At 39.0% G+C, this 15,414-nt stretch overlaps 1 protein-coding gene across 5 annotated transcripts in view; it reads right to left on the bottom strand.

Moving 5' to 3' along the window:
- The window catches only part of LOC105455960 (melatonin receptor type 1B-A-like), a 150,679-nt gene that overhangs the window by 96,015 nt on the left and 39,250 nt on the right, over nt 1-15,414 (bottom strand). Inside the window, exon 1 of one of the 5 annotated variants that reach the window (XM_011699686.1) lies at nt 200-306. The exons of the other annotated variants lie outside the window; for them this stretch is intronic. The gene's annotated coding sequence lies outside the window, so the exon portion shown is untranslated. Of the gene's footprint in view, nt 1-199; nt 307-15,414 lie in introns of those variants that run through there. 5 annotated transcript variants of the gene reach the window in all.

The following is a 15,414-nucleotide window of genomic DNA, read 5'->3' as shown; positions in this document are numbered from 1 at the left end:
CATATTTCAAGGAAACATCAGTACAATATTTATAAATATATTTAATACTTTGACGAATTCTCGAAATTAATATTACGAAATATAACTGATTATCAAATTATTTTAATTAAATATAATCGATATTACATCTGGCCAAGTTCGAATGATGATGTATTGTACATTGAATTAGACGCATTGTATTTGATTGTTAAGAGATTACGGTGGCTGAACGCTGGAGTTACACTAAGCACGTAAAACACCCCGGGCAAAAATAAATAAAAGCGCTCTTCGGCAACATCGTTAAACGAGTTTTACTTTCTCCCCGCAATTCCCCGCGTAGAAATCTACGAAGCCCTAAAATTCCATAGATACAAGCAGGACTACAAATCGCGTTAACCTTCTTGGCCCCGCCATCCGCTGCCCATCTTAAATTCAAGGCATGGAATGCCGCACTGGGGAAAAAGGCAGGCAACGTCCTTAAATCCGAGAGGAAAGGTAGACGTAACTGGTAGGGTTTCGCCAATCCTCTTGTCACGAAATATATTTCCTAAATAGAAATACCGCTATGTTTGCTCGAGAGCGCCCGAAATTGAATAAGTACGAGGAACGAAAATGATCAACAACAAATCGCAATCTTGAAATCATTAATTACAATTGTGTATGTAAGATATTATATTGGTGAAATTGAATTATGAAATAGACTGAGGAAGAAAATAATTACATGATCTACATCTTTTACTTTATAAATAGTCAACATCGACAAAAATATTATTCGTCATTTCTCTCGATATTTTTAAGCTCTCTAATTTATCGGCACCATTAAAGCAACTTAATATCTCCTTTATTATCGACAGGTGAGACATCGGATACAGATGTGGATATGGATATATATAGTGGTATACCAATACCACCAAAAACTAAGGATATCTAATTAATGACACGATGATATCAAATCTTTAATAAGTATCGCGGGCGTAATTTTATACTTTTTTGACAGACAGACACGCACTCGCCCTCGGGACATCCGCAAGAAATAAATTACGTAACAATTCACGTGGATATCAAATGTCGTCCGGCCCGGAGAAGAGAACCTGTCCCGTCCAGATTTCCTTGCTCTTTTTTTCTTCCTTTTCTCTCTACTCTTCTTGGATCCGTTCCTTTTTTCTTTTTTTTTTTTATCACCGTTTCGGCTGCCCCGCTTTCGTACCGTAGACATACTACCTGTGCCGATCGTAAAGCACCCCCGTCGTAGATACGCCATTGTCGCTCTCTGAGTCGCTTGGGAACCGGAACGTGCGGACTCAGGTATGCGTCCGGGTATTCTTACCTGTTGAACCTTCGTCGCTGAACTCCCGACGTCGCTTTGTCCGCGTTGCGTAGTGATTCAGCGACGCGATCGCGCGACGAGTTTTCGCCGAGCATAATCGCGCCGGAGGCCCGCTCGTATTCATGAATTTAAGCAGAACGTGAACTCGGATTTAAACGGAGTCTCGGGGGAGAAAAGGAGGGATCTAAGGACGAATCAAGGAGGCAAACCTTCTTGAATCTTAATTCGGACTCCCGAGTTTAACGGTATGCGCCACGACGAGAACGATCGGTAACGAGATCGCGAGATTGCGCGATCGTGTGCAAAGGGATTAATCAGACCACTGTCTGCTCGGACTGAAATACACGAGATCTCGCTATCGATCCATAGGGACTGACCTAAATTGCGCTCTAACGAGTCCGCAAGGATTCATACGCTCGCGGTCTCGGTAAGAAAAGTATCACGGAATAACGCTTTTATCTACGTTCAAGTAAATATCATGGCTTTTTGGTATATAGCAGAAAGATTAATCTACCCAAATATCAATTATATGTAAATTTTGGTAAATACTAAATTATTTGAAATTTAACTAAATAATTCAATACTTGATAAAAGCAAATAATCAGTTGAGAATAAATAATAAAACACGTGCCAATTTATTTAATTGGATTGATATTATTGCCCGTTATTTCTGGTCGTGAGAATTAAAAATGAAAACAAAATTTTAATCCTATACAATTCTATTCACACTATTCAGTAACAAAAATAAAATGAAAAATTTATCAATATAAAATCATTTATTCATGATTATACCTCGTGAATTACTTATTAAAGCTTTTTAGTTATAAAATTATTTTATACATATATGAATACCCTAAAATAATAATGTATTAAAATTCACGAAAAAATACCAAAAAACTCTTATTTACAAATTTGATTAAAGTTTTAAAAAGGTCTAAAGTGTCATTCTCCTCAGAGTTCATTTTAAGATATTAATTTTTAAAAATATATTAAATCTCATTAATAATTCGTCTTTTTCCCTTATCAAGTTGCTCCAAAATTTATGTCACGTACATGGCTTAGAGTGTTATTGCTTTAAGCCATTTATATGTAAATACTTTTACGCGTTTTACGAGTTTTAACTTCACTGTTATTATTTGCATAATTTCTCGTAATAATTTAATAATTTTAATAGTTCTAAATTTTTTATCAAATCTTCATGGAAATTATTAAATAAAATTATATCTGACAGTATATATAATTAGCAAAAAATATACGTATACAGTGAAACTTATTAACATAGAAAAAAGATTTTTCTATAACATATTAGTATACACAATATAATAGTAATCACGTATTGTATTATATTATATTATACACATAATAACTAATATTTTTCTTTAATAACAATTTCTTTTACAAATATAACTTCTTGTACCAATCACTTGCATATAATTACAATTTTACGAAAACTATTGTGTAAAAACATGATTTGATCAGATAGTGAGTAAGAAGTCTCCTTTTACTTACAATTTAAATGCTATAAATGCTCGATAAAAGGACATAATTATACACAAAAAAAGTGTATTTACTATTATACTATTTATATAAAGACACTGTATACATATATGATATACATGAATTGACGATTATCAATGTCCTACAATTTTTTTCAACAGTAGCGAATCGCTCTTCTCATATTTATTAACCCCGTCGGTGTTTGCTCGCGTTCTTGCTCCTCGCATCCATATTCGGTCCGCAGTCGTGCGTGTGCACGTCGCACGTTAATGAGATCCGCGCGACGACGTGGAGCACAGCTCGGCAAACAGAGTTAGCAGCGGAACACACACAAGACACACACACGCATACGCACGTGCACCACATCGAAGGATCTCGACGGTTTTTGCGCGAGTGCGCATAATGCGGAAGAAACTCGTCGCAAAAACTCGCGAGGATCGCGAAGTTATACGTGTCTACGCGCGGACGTAAGCGCGTTAAATCGGCGACTTTTTGCGCGCGATCCCGCGCGCGATTTATCTTAGCATAATTGACGCGACAGGCCTCTCTCGAAGAGTGTCGCCGAAATTTATAATACGGCACACTCACACGGAAATGCGCATCGCCAATCGCTATTTAATTGAGTATGCTATATGACGATAGTTAACGACAACAATAATTATACACCTAATAGAATGAAAAAAAATATTGAGGTCTATAAATACCCAATACGTTCTTTTTATCGTTATCTGAGATAATAATGTGTTATTGCTTTAATAATGAAAAAATAATGTTCCTGATATGCATAAGTTTCTCCTTAGTTTCTAATTGATACATATAGATGTTTATGATCCAAAGCAATGACTTATTAAACTAATGGTCATTAATCTGTTTAACAGTTTTCCGGTCATTATTAATTTGATGTAACATCCCCTCGACTACAGCCACAAGTGCATTCGAAAATTTAAACTTTATTAAAATACTCACTTGCTTTTGAATAACCGAGCGTGTAACTATTGGAAAAGTGATGTTGTTTTACTTAAATTACTCTCTTACGCCGCAGGATATTATTTTCGCGCGGTTTTAACGGAACTTTGTGAACGGAACGTCTGTATTATTATATCCTAAAACTCAATATATTTTTCCAATGAAACCATAAGTTGAAAATTGCATTAGGTACTCTACAGCAAAAAGTAGATTAAAAAATAAGAGAAAAATTTGTAAGACAATAAATATAATAATTGATGATTCCATTAGCATATAAAAAATGAAAGTCACTAAAATATTGAGAGAATAACTTATTGCTCTTATTGGTATTATTAGATATAAGGTTTTCAAATTGTGTTGATTTGCAATATTTATATTTATAAAAAACAGTCTAAAGATTGTACTTAAATAAGAGAATGTACATAATAATCTCCCATAAATAATATCTAATAATACGATATGCTTCTTTTTTATTCACAGAGAAAAAGCAAAAGGTTCTCATAAATTCATAACACTTTGCCAAGATATTCGACAAACACAAATATGCAACATTTATAATCAAATTTTCTAACGAATCTCACCAACCGTACTCCTATGTATGCACAATAAATGTACAATAAAAGCAATGTTATTTCGTCATTCGTTATTTCATCCACACAAAGTGAGGGTCGTATTAGCTTGGCGAATATCTGTAAAGTGAACGCATGGTATGAAGCACAGCTAAGAAATATTTGCACATATTGGTTGTGGATTCACCGCGTTATATACATATGTATACACGCGTGTGTGTATGTGTGTGTGTATGTGTGTATACATCACGGTCCAATGTTTTTGCACGCGTATTTCGCAATTTGTGCCGATTGGATTTTACCTGCAACGCAGGCGCCTTCTTTGTCGCTGTAATTCATACCGTCTCTCGCGAGCCGCACGCAAAAGCAATCCGTACAAGCGCGGTTGTCCGTTGAATAAAATAAATAGAACACACCGTCAAGCTGTATACGGGATGTGCCGTAAACCGATCGCGTCAGCGTGTCGATGGGCAATATTTACGATCCCCTGGACTCGTGGCTTTCCTGCCGAAGAGAAGCGAGAACCGCCTTGTCGCTCTTACCCTAGGGGCCCTCGTCACGTCTCTACCCGGGACGCTTCTCTATCCTCGTCCGGATACGCGCGCACGTGCAAATAGCACGAGGAGTAACCTACAAATATTCGCCGGATAGCACACTGGCGCGTGTACGCTAGTGTTCGTCGTTTAAATATCACTGCGCGCACTCCAATAAAGCCCAGCGGGGATTTTCGGACGGAAACGCTTAGAGCATCTCGCGCGCGCAAAACGCGATTCACCGCCATCACACCGCCGGGGAATCGGCCCTTTCATTCTGGATCTCGTTAGTACGATTGTAAACAAAATCTCGACCGTAAACAAACGCGCGGAATTACAAGCGCGCGGTGTCGGTAAACGCTAAACGCTGCCGCGCCGCGGCGAGACCATTGGCGATTCCGTTTAATGTGTCGCACCGCGCGGTTTCGAGGGGAGAGGGGGGGGGGGGTAAAAATAGCGAGGCGCACTGGTAAACTGTTTGCCCGCGGCGCCGACCGCGGCTGTTCAGATCTAGGGGATAACCCGATAATCTATAGACCACCATAAATATTTCCCTGGTGTTGCGCGTGTGTTTGCGAAAGAAAACTAACGCGCTAACGAGATCGTTGCGCGGTCGTCTCGGACGAATTATTCCGGCGGTTAAATCTTTCAGTACTCTCCGCGGAATATTCTCGGAAGAAATTGTGCCCCGCGCCCTTACAAATTTATTCTGCCATGCATTTTCTTCCGTCGTGCGTCAACATTGCAGTCGACCCCGTTGCTTATTAAACAAAAATATATATAATTCTGTAAATATAGTTTTATTTAAAAATGGAAATAAGACGCTGCAAAAATATATATAATTTCGTTGAAAACATGGGTTTTTATAAATATTGACACATGTTCTTGCACAATTGTTTGATTAGCAACCAAAGACTTAGCAAAGAACAATTATAAGCTTCAATATATTTTTAGAAAAAAAATTTTTTCCAAATAGCTCATATATATGTAGCTCAGCTATATAGAACTATATGTTCAATAATAAAATTTCTAATTAAAAATAACGAAACTCTAGTTTCTATTCATAGAGAGAAGATAAATATGAAGTATCGCTATATTTATATGTGAGACACTTGGAAAAATTGAGAGTAAGCAATTCAGAAATGTACATCCTACGACATTGTGAAGTAATAAAACAATTTTAAAATCAGTACGTTTGGTGCCTCCCTTGTAGAGTTTAGCGAAATGGGCTTATCGCTTCCTCGGATCGAATCCCCTCAGTCGCATACGGCCGCACGGAACGGTGAACGCGACGATTCGTGCACGTATGCAGATTCGAGTGCATCTATTGAACGATTTGAGGCAGAGCATCAAAGCCGTGTGGCGATAATTTTGCGCGCCGCGTAGCGCAATTATCAGCGTCGGCGAAATACGTGACGCTAATGGTTATAATCCCGTTGTCGCTACGTTTGACAGTCACGTCAGTCACGCGTAACATAGCCCTAATTCCATGATGTGCACAGCCGCTGTGTGACACGTACAAATGCCTCACACAAATGGCACAGATGCGCGCGCGCGGCGCGCGCGTACGGCTCGCGCGCGTACGGCCCGCGCTCGTCGAGTATACCAGAAGGGTATTTAAACGCGCTAGTGAACGCTTTCGGACTTTTTGATCAAACGGATTCTAGCGATACGTTTATAAAGCGTCGAATTTTTCATTAGATCAACTGGACTCTGGCCTTGCCGTGCACACCGTTTCAAATGTTTTCTCGTTTTTCTAAATGTCACTTTAACTCAAGTATTACTAATTAACTTTTTTTTTTTAAACAATCACCAAGAGGTTTGCAAAAATAAGATTAATGAAAGATTATACGTTGTATGATTGATACATACTCAATATTCACGCCCGTATGTTGATTAATTATTATTCAAAATAATATCTGATGAATTGTATTACTTTATCATTAATGTAAAATACCAATTATAAAGGTCTAATTCAAGAAACGATAGGTACAATCAAGATAATTAGAATTGAGTATCATAATATTAATTAATATTGTATAATTAATGATTATAGAATTGTTAAAAATTATGATCATACACAGGGTGTCCCATTTTATATTTGACAGTCAAATATTTGGAAATCGCAAAGTTTGAGAGAAAAATGTTTCACTCAGACAAAAATTGTAGGGTTTCGAGGGAAACATAAGATGATTATGATGATTGATTTGATTTTGAGTGGCGTCGTCAAGATCAGGACAAGGTCACTTTGAATTTTTTAAATGGAACCCCCGTTTTTCGTTGCATATTCTTGTAGCTTATTTCGAGAGCTTTCCAAAACACATAGATAAAATGTTTTTTGGTTAAGTAAATCTCAAGTTATAAAGCTACAAGAATATGCAATGAAAAATGGAGGGTTCCATTTAAAAAATTCAAAGTGACCTTAACCTGACCTTGACAGCGCCACTCAGGGTCAAACCAATGTTATCATCTTATATCCCCCGAAACCCTACAACTTTTGATTGAAACATTTTTCTTTGAAACCTCGCGATTTCCAAATATTTGACTGTCAAATACAAAATGGGACACCCTGTATTAATGCAACATTTATCACAAAATACCACTAAAAATAATCATAATTTTCATCCCTAATCTTCTTTTTGTTGCGCTTGGATATTAAATGCGAGAGTTCACTCGAGTCTTTTGATTATCATTGATCCATAAATTCACACCTTGCTCCCTCGATGTAACGCCCTTACTCGTGCTCGTGACAAAAAAAAGGGGTACGCTTCATTAAACGACCATGGAATAAAAATATTTGTTTAGCGTCATTAATTTAAGAACATGGCTTGGATAAACGTCAACTTCTTCTGATGTGGATTCCGAGGTAAACACGTTACGCCCGAGATCGTACCTCGTAATTAATTGGAGGAACTTTCGCGTACCTTTTGCTCTTTCCTTATGCATACATATATCCGATGATATAGAGCGTCCGGATGACTTTGTGAAATATCGCGCTTTTAACGAATCGCGTGCGCGCACCAGCCCGCCGGTGCAGGGATTACGAACGCCGTCCGTTAAATTAACCCGTCGTTACGGATTGTTAATGAACGCGATGGATCTCCGGGAGAGAGAGAGCGCGCGCGCGAAACCCCGGAACGATTAACGAAAACATAAAATCCGTGCGACTGCTGCTGTCTCACCCACACGGCGGCGGGCACAGGCGCCCTGCACAATTACCGATATCGAACGTGCACCTACTGCGGCGCTAATCGCTTCGGTCCAACTGTCGCAACGTTTGACTGACAGGTGGTAGTTCCGCCGTTATTCCTTGGCACGTAGCCGGTGCAGCCGTTGGCAGCAATTGGAATACATACGAGGTTAATCCGCAAAACGTGTCTAAGCTTTAAAATTGCTTTTCAAGATGTTGCGAATGAATAATAAATTAGTAAAATATATAAGTAATGATGTATTAAAATGCGTAGAAAAGGATGTTTCTCGCATAAATCTATCTAAATTCTTTAAAAAATCTAAAAGTATATTTTTAGCAGCGAAATGGCATTTAATCGTATATACGGATAACATTATAAAATATAATATGAATACATAATCTGTAGGTAATTCAATTTTTATACATTTTAACACGAAAAATAATTAGTAAACTAAAAACAAAATAGCTATTGAAAGCGAAATTGGAAGTAGTGTATACACAAATATGGTAAATGTGCTATATGCGTTTTACCCTACTATTTTTATGTCACCTAAAACCGCAACTTGATTAGGGATAAGTTAAGTTAGACATGGCCGGAAAAGTTGCGCGCTTTATAAAGAGAGTTCTAAACTGACCCACCCTAACTTAATTAGTTTTAGAAGTTACAGAATGGGAGGTAGACCAACGAAGTTGAACACTTTCACGTAAAATAGTTTTCCATGTAACGGCCGTTCTTTCGAATGCATTTAATTAATTAAAGTACTACATTGTATATATGTATCTCTATTTACACATAAATGTGCAAGCGCGTTTGACGGATACTTTCAAAAAGCCACCGTCATATTTATCACTCAAGATGTTACATTTGTCGGCACAACCGTTTTTTTGCGAGGCGTATTCGTGCATAATTTAAACTGCTGAATCATGAATATACGCCCCGTAGGAAAGAGCGAATTTATCGCATAAAATCGGTGAATTACCGTTAATCAAAGCGTTTGATTTTTGCTTTAAATGAAACGAAATGAAAAAAGTATCTACGCATTTTTCGGAATGAAAAAGCGTAGGGGAGAGATATTCATGCGGTGGCAATAATCGCCTCGGCATTTTCCAACGAGCGTCGATGGCCGGCGCGAAATAAAATTAAAAAAAAAAAGAACGAAATATATAGAGGAAGAGAAAAGCGCGAAATTTCAATGCGCACAAAAGTCGCAAATTACTTTCCGGCCATTACCGGAGTCCATTCACGCTTTCTCTCGCAGTCGCTGCCATACGCATACACGTCTCTCGATGTGCGGATGATTCCTTCGACCGATAGGGGCACGGTAATTACAAAGCCGCTGCGGAGGCCGCAGCAGCGGAGGGACGACGTTGCACGACGCCGCCGGCGATGGCAACGTCGACGGCAACGGCAACGGCAACGGCAACGACAACAACGACAACGACAACGACAACGACAACGACAACGACGAAGACGACGAAGACGACGAAGACGACGAAGACGACGACGACGACGACGATGACAACAACGGCGGTGACGACGGCGCGTCACTGCGATGCAGCAGTCTCGCGCGCACGTATCCGGTATTGGTTTTCGATGCGATCGACGAGTCTAACAGGTAGATCTGTCTCTTTCTCTCTTTCTCTCTCTCTTTCTCTCCTCTCTTTCGTTCTTTTCCTGTTTCTCTTTCTCTTTCTCTCATTCTCTCCGCGACGCATCCCCGACGTGGGGAAGACGCGCCAGCGGCGAGGAGGGAAGCTGTATCGATTGGAGGCTTTGCGCCGGGAGAGAGAGCCCGTCGACCGACCCCCCTTGCCTGGCCCCCGACGACCCTCTTCCGCAACCCCGACGGGGTTGCCCCGCGCGTGCGGTGCGACGCAGTGGATTTTACTCCACGTGTTCCATCGGCGATAAGCACGAAGCCGCGTTCCGTCGGCCTCTACCTCCGAATAGGCACTCCGGGGCAGTGCTCTAGCAGATTTGGAGATTGCGCTTGATTTGATCGTATTGCCGTGTGCGCACGATACGAGAGAGAGAAAGAGAAGGGGAGAGAGAGAGAGAGAAAGAGGGGCCCTGGATCGGCGCGGCAATTTGCGATGGGATTTCGATGCACTGTACTCTGCAAATCCCATAGCGTCGGTCTGATGTGTTTTATGCGTGAGTGTTATTTACCCGCCGCGGCCTATAATGGAATTGATCTCGCGAACGCTGCGTTGTATGTACTACGTCGAGTGCGTCCACGTTGAAAAAATCTTGTTCCTATCGCATATGTTGTACACTCGGGGTGCATTCAGATATGAATAGCCTGTTCGAGTGAGGTGGTTTCAATCGGCCTGGGAGCGATTAAAATCAATTAAATCAATCCACGATTTCATGGACTTATATTTGATTAAAAATGCATCTGATATGCATATGCGATTTTAATCCAGAATATTAATTCAAAATTTAGCTACCAAGATATTTAAGAATAAATATTGCGGATTTAATATTTGATCACATTTAGGGATAAGTAAAAGAAGTTGTGATAAATATGGATAACATTTTTGAAAGAATTTCCTCAAGGAGAAAATAATATTAAAAATGGTCAAAAAATATGTATTTTTGGCAACAAACACCGACGTTCTGAATATATTGCGTCGGACAAAGTAATTGGCGAATATTTTTTCGCTTTATGTTTAACTTCCAAATTTTTATTCAAAATCCAACTGTGGATTGTACATATGTCTCGGATTGAATGTGAACTCATAAAAATGGGACTTATATTCGTTTCGAGAGCGATCCAAAGCGCTTCGGTTCGAACAGATTAAAAATCGGCACCGTGCAAATGCGCGTCGAGTATTCCGGTATTAATGTCGTATTACCTCGTTACAGCGGCACGTTGATAACGATTATTTACGTTTACGGTACACTGGTGTACGTCGCGCGCTTGGCGCGCCCGAATTTACGGCCTTTAGTCCCCGCGTCGTATCAGCGGATTTGCACAGATTTACCGCCCGCCAAGATTTAGCCAAATTGAGTCCCTTTCCAGTACTTCCTACGGGATATAACGTTTTGCTTGGCGGAGCGAAAAGGATACATTGGCACGCTGTGTACATACCAGACTATATTAACCATTTATCTAAATGGACTACATAGACAATCTTTCAGTGCGCAACTCTTTCATGTGTGATAATTCTTTTATTATCTGTTTTATCATAGAGAAATTTATTTAAATATAAAAAAAACCTATATCATTTATAATAAATATATAAATTAATTTGTACTTAAACTGTTTATTAAAAAACCTATTTTATATACATTCAGAATATTTTATCCAAATATATATTATTAAACAAATTATTTTAATTGTAAAATATACTGCCAATTTTCATTTAATTAAAATTTGATTTTGTGTGTATTGATATATTTCTATTAAATTCTTTATATATACATTTAAATTAATATTATTTTTAATATAATATAGTAGTAGCACTATTATATGTATATATATGTAAGAGATGTACATAATACTACCTAGTTTACGAATATACAAATATATGAAAGCATCTCTACTTTCATAGTATATCTGAAAATAACTGAGATTCAATATTGCGGATGGAATATCTGAAAACTGACATCTTCGTGACTTTGCTCAAAGATAAATCAAAGGTTGCGTCTGCCGTAGCAGAACGCTGTCCATCCCGATAATGCGGTATCGACATTCGATGGCGCAGCAAAACTTCTCACGGTAATACCATTAACGTAATGTCGTCGTATCTAATACGAACGCGCGTCACTCTCTGTCGAATTTCTCCTATCTGCTTGTCGGCGATCGCTTTATTTAAATATTGAAAACGCAACCCAATTCTGTCAGGTTAGAGAGAGAGACCCGCTCCGATTTATTACAGATTCCATCAAGATTTATCGCACGTACGAGTAAAAATACACTTGCGGTGCGCAAGTTCATGAACGCGCCGTAATTCGAAAGAAATTTGCCGCTGGAAAAAAGAGATTCATTTTTATTTAATTTTTTTATACATATAATTTATCATAAGATTGTCGGAAATATTAAAAGCTCATATTTATGTTTCCTACGTTTAATATTTGAAATGTCTATTCTGTTGCGATGACTAATACGAAGAATCAACTCGACGTAATCATGAAATGAAAATCAGATAACCGCACCTAACGCGGATCAAACATGATTGTTTGATTTGATCAATATACAGAACGCATTCGTCTGTCATAGACTAGCAATTTGGCCACATTGAACGCTGAATATGCGATATGAATACCCAACATTATCAAAAGGGAGATGCCTATAGCTTTCTATATCTCTCGATCGCAAATATTAAGATTTATCCTATTTATTATAAAAATATAATAAGAAAAATAACATAATTTTAAATATAATCTCTCGATTGCAAAGCAGTAATATCTTTTTATAAACTGTAAGTAGTTGGTAATTTAACGCTTTCACACACAATGTTTCCACTTTTTTAAAATAGCTTGTATAAATTTATTATTATTATTATTATTATTATTATTTTAAAATGTATGCACATTCCTGATAAACAAGAGAAATCGTTAACATTACTCGCGCATTTACCGATACCATTAAAGATAGAAGTAATGACATCGGAAATCATCGGTTATCGTGTTCCGCTTCTGAATGATGAGCAGAGCGAACGCACTCGCGCGAAATTACAGCCAATGCCTGTTCCGACTGAAGCATTACGAGCTCACGCATATTTTAAGATTATCTCGCGTTGTGCATAGTATAGCTGCAACTTTCCAGTGTCGCGTATACGCGCGCAGGGGAACGATAGGCTTATCCGCTTGTGAATAAATTCAGCCATGAGAGGTATCGACGCGCGCCTCCCGCTGTAACGCACCGCCGATGAAAGATTCATGAAAAACACCGCGCGGCGTGTAATATAACTTATTTATCGCGCGCAAAACTGCGCGCGGTAGGTAGCTACGCCACGATGCCTCAGGACTGAATTTCCGCGTGAGCTCCATACGCGACGCCGCACATCCATCAAGCGACGGAGTTGCCGCCGGCAGCGCGCGGCCTGATTTTCCCTGAGCTTCCACCGTATATTAAACCGGAGGAAACGCGGACTCTTTATTATCTCGCGGAAAAATAAGGGGCTCGATAATGGTACTGTGAGATGCGAGCACTGCGAGCAGTCGACGCGCGTTTCATTCCGTTTGTTTAGAAACGAGAATGGTTCCACGGTTTCCTTAGTAGGAATATTTTACGTTTACCAACACGCTTCCAGTGCGCGAAGGTAAAAGGTTGGAAATATCTCCGTGTGTAAAAATACACGTGAAATTTGCGAGACTTCCCTTTAAACGCTTCCCTTCGAATGCTATGAATGTAATATTGTCAGTTCAAGATATGTAACATGTAATTATACACACATAAATTAAAATCTGAAATTTTAAAATACAATATTAAATTAGAAATGTCGAAATATATTACAAACAGTCAAGGCTATACTAACGACATTGCACTTTGCATGTAATGCATTTTAAAAGATAATGATGCTTAAATGTATGCGATTGAATAAAAAAAATTGGATAAAGCTTGGTAAAAATATCACGAAAGATTCTAAGTGCGTTGCATTTACACGTAAAGGGCCCCCAATTACTCTTCGCTTCTATACGCGACTACTATCATCTATCATCTACGCATTAATTAGCATACGTGCATCAGTAATTAGCCGTGGGTACCAATCAACTCAGCTAATTAACTGCAGCCATGCACGCACACGGGGATTTATGGTGCAGAAATGCAAGGTGATGGTGGCGCGTGAATGTTTCTGCATGTCATCCGTGAAAATTCACGCGTCTCTGCGGGGAATATCAAAATTCCGTTTATAATTCATCGTTTATAATTCAGCGAAATTCTTTGCTTTATTCACACCTATATATTTTTTGTTCGTAACGATTTAATCAGATATCATTATTTCTTAAGTTTTATTAAGCGTTCAGTATTATAAAGTAAATTCGCGGTATTAAGTATTAAGTACTTTTATTATATTCAATTCCGTTTGAATAACGTTTCCTTAGGATTCAATTGAGAAAAATAAGGTTTTTAACCTATAATAGTTTAATAATTAGTTTACAGCATTAAAGTTTAGTTGGCGAACAATTTTAAGTTAGTCATTTGTAACTTGGTTCGACTTATGTAACGCGTTATGAAAAAAATCACCTCAAAATTAATCGAAACATTGAAATCAGTATGCGAATTAGCAATCATTTTGTGCAGCACACACACGTAGATTCTAGTGCACGCACTGTCGCTCGTGTTAACGAATGTTAAGCTCGAACGAATGTTCGACGAACCGCGCGGCGAGCGCGAATTCACGGCGGCGAGAAGGGTGGGGAGGGAGAAAAGGGGGGGTGGAAGGGTGGAAAGGTGGGGGAGGGGCGCGCGATTATGCCTAAATATTTGCCAGAACAAATACAAATAGAGCGCGATAATGGCGCCATCCGAATGTCTTTAACCGGCTCATAAACGCTGGCTAACGGGCCGCGTTAACTTTTACGTCATGACATTATGCTAATCCGCCCGTTGGCGTTTTACCGTTATTACCTTAGAGAACGAAGTGCGTTCCCACGTAACGTAATTAACAGCGACCGGCTATTTATCCGACCGTTATGGCACTGGGCGATAAATAACGCGACGTTACCGGCCCTTGCGGATCGATATACATGTGTGTACGAGCGCATATGCTGCCGCCCCATATGCCGTCACGTTCGCAAAATTTCACGCTACGCCCGCCCGCATGCAGATTTTGATTTACGTGCGCGTATCATTTTGCTCTCTGGATTGTTGATAATAGACGGAACGCTTGGAAGCCTCTTAATTTATCGGTCGTTGAACGCCGGACCGACATGTGTATATGGATACGCGCGTGTACTCGACCGAGTGCGTGTAATGTGCGTGTATCATTGTTATACTTTTTTTTTTCTTTTTTTGGCAACGGCGCCATCGCGGGGGAATCGCGGGAAACAAACGGTATCTTTTTGCGTGCTCCAATTCGATGGAAAAATATAAAATGATTACGGCTCAATTATGACGTATAACAATAAACCAATGCTTTCATTGTTTTCCTAAATGACGTAGCGATATACGGTGCTGTTATATTTTTCATTGACATTGTTTGTTGCAATTAATTGAAAATTCGTTACTACCTCGCGTTTCAAAAATACAATAGGCCACGCAGTAAATAATTGTGTAGAAATCCATTAAAAGCAACCGATCATTGATCACAGCAGACAAGATGACAACTTTACAACCTCCACATATTCCTTGATGTTACATGTTCTCTCTCTCTCTCTCTCTCTCTCTCTCTCTCTCTCTC

This window comes from Wasmannia auropunctata, unplaced genomic scaffold, assembly GCF_000956235.1.
Source record: "Wasmannia auropunctata unplaced genomic scaffold, wasmannia.A_1.0 LD335828.1, whole genome shotgun sequence".
Lineage (NCBI taxonomy): Eukaryota > Metazoa > Arthropoda > Insecta > Hymenoptera > Formicidae > Wasmannia > Wasmannia auropunctata.
This window is presented reverse-complemented; position numbering and strand designations above follow the sequence as displayed.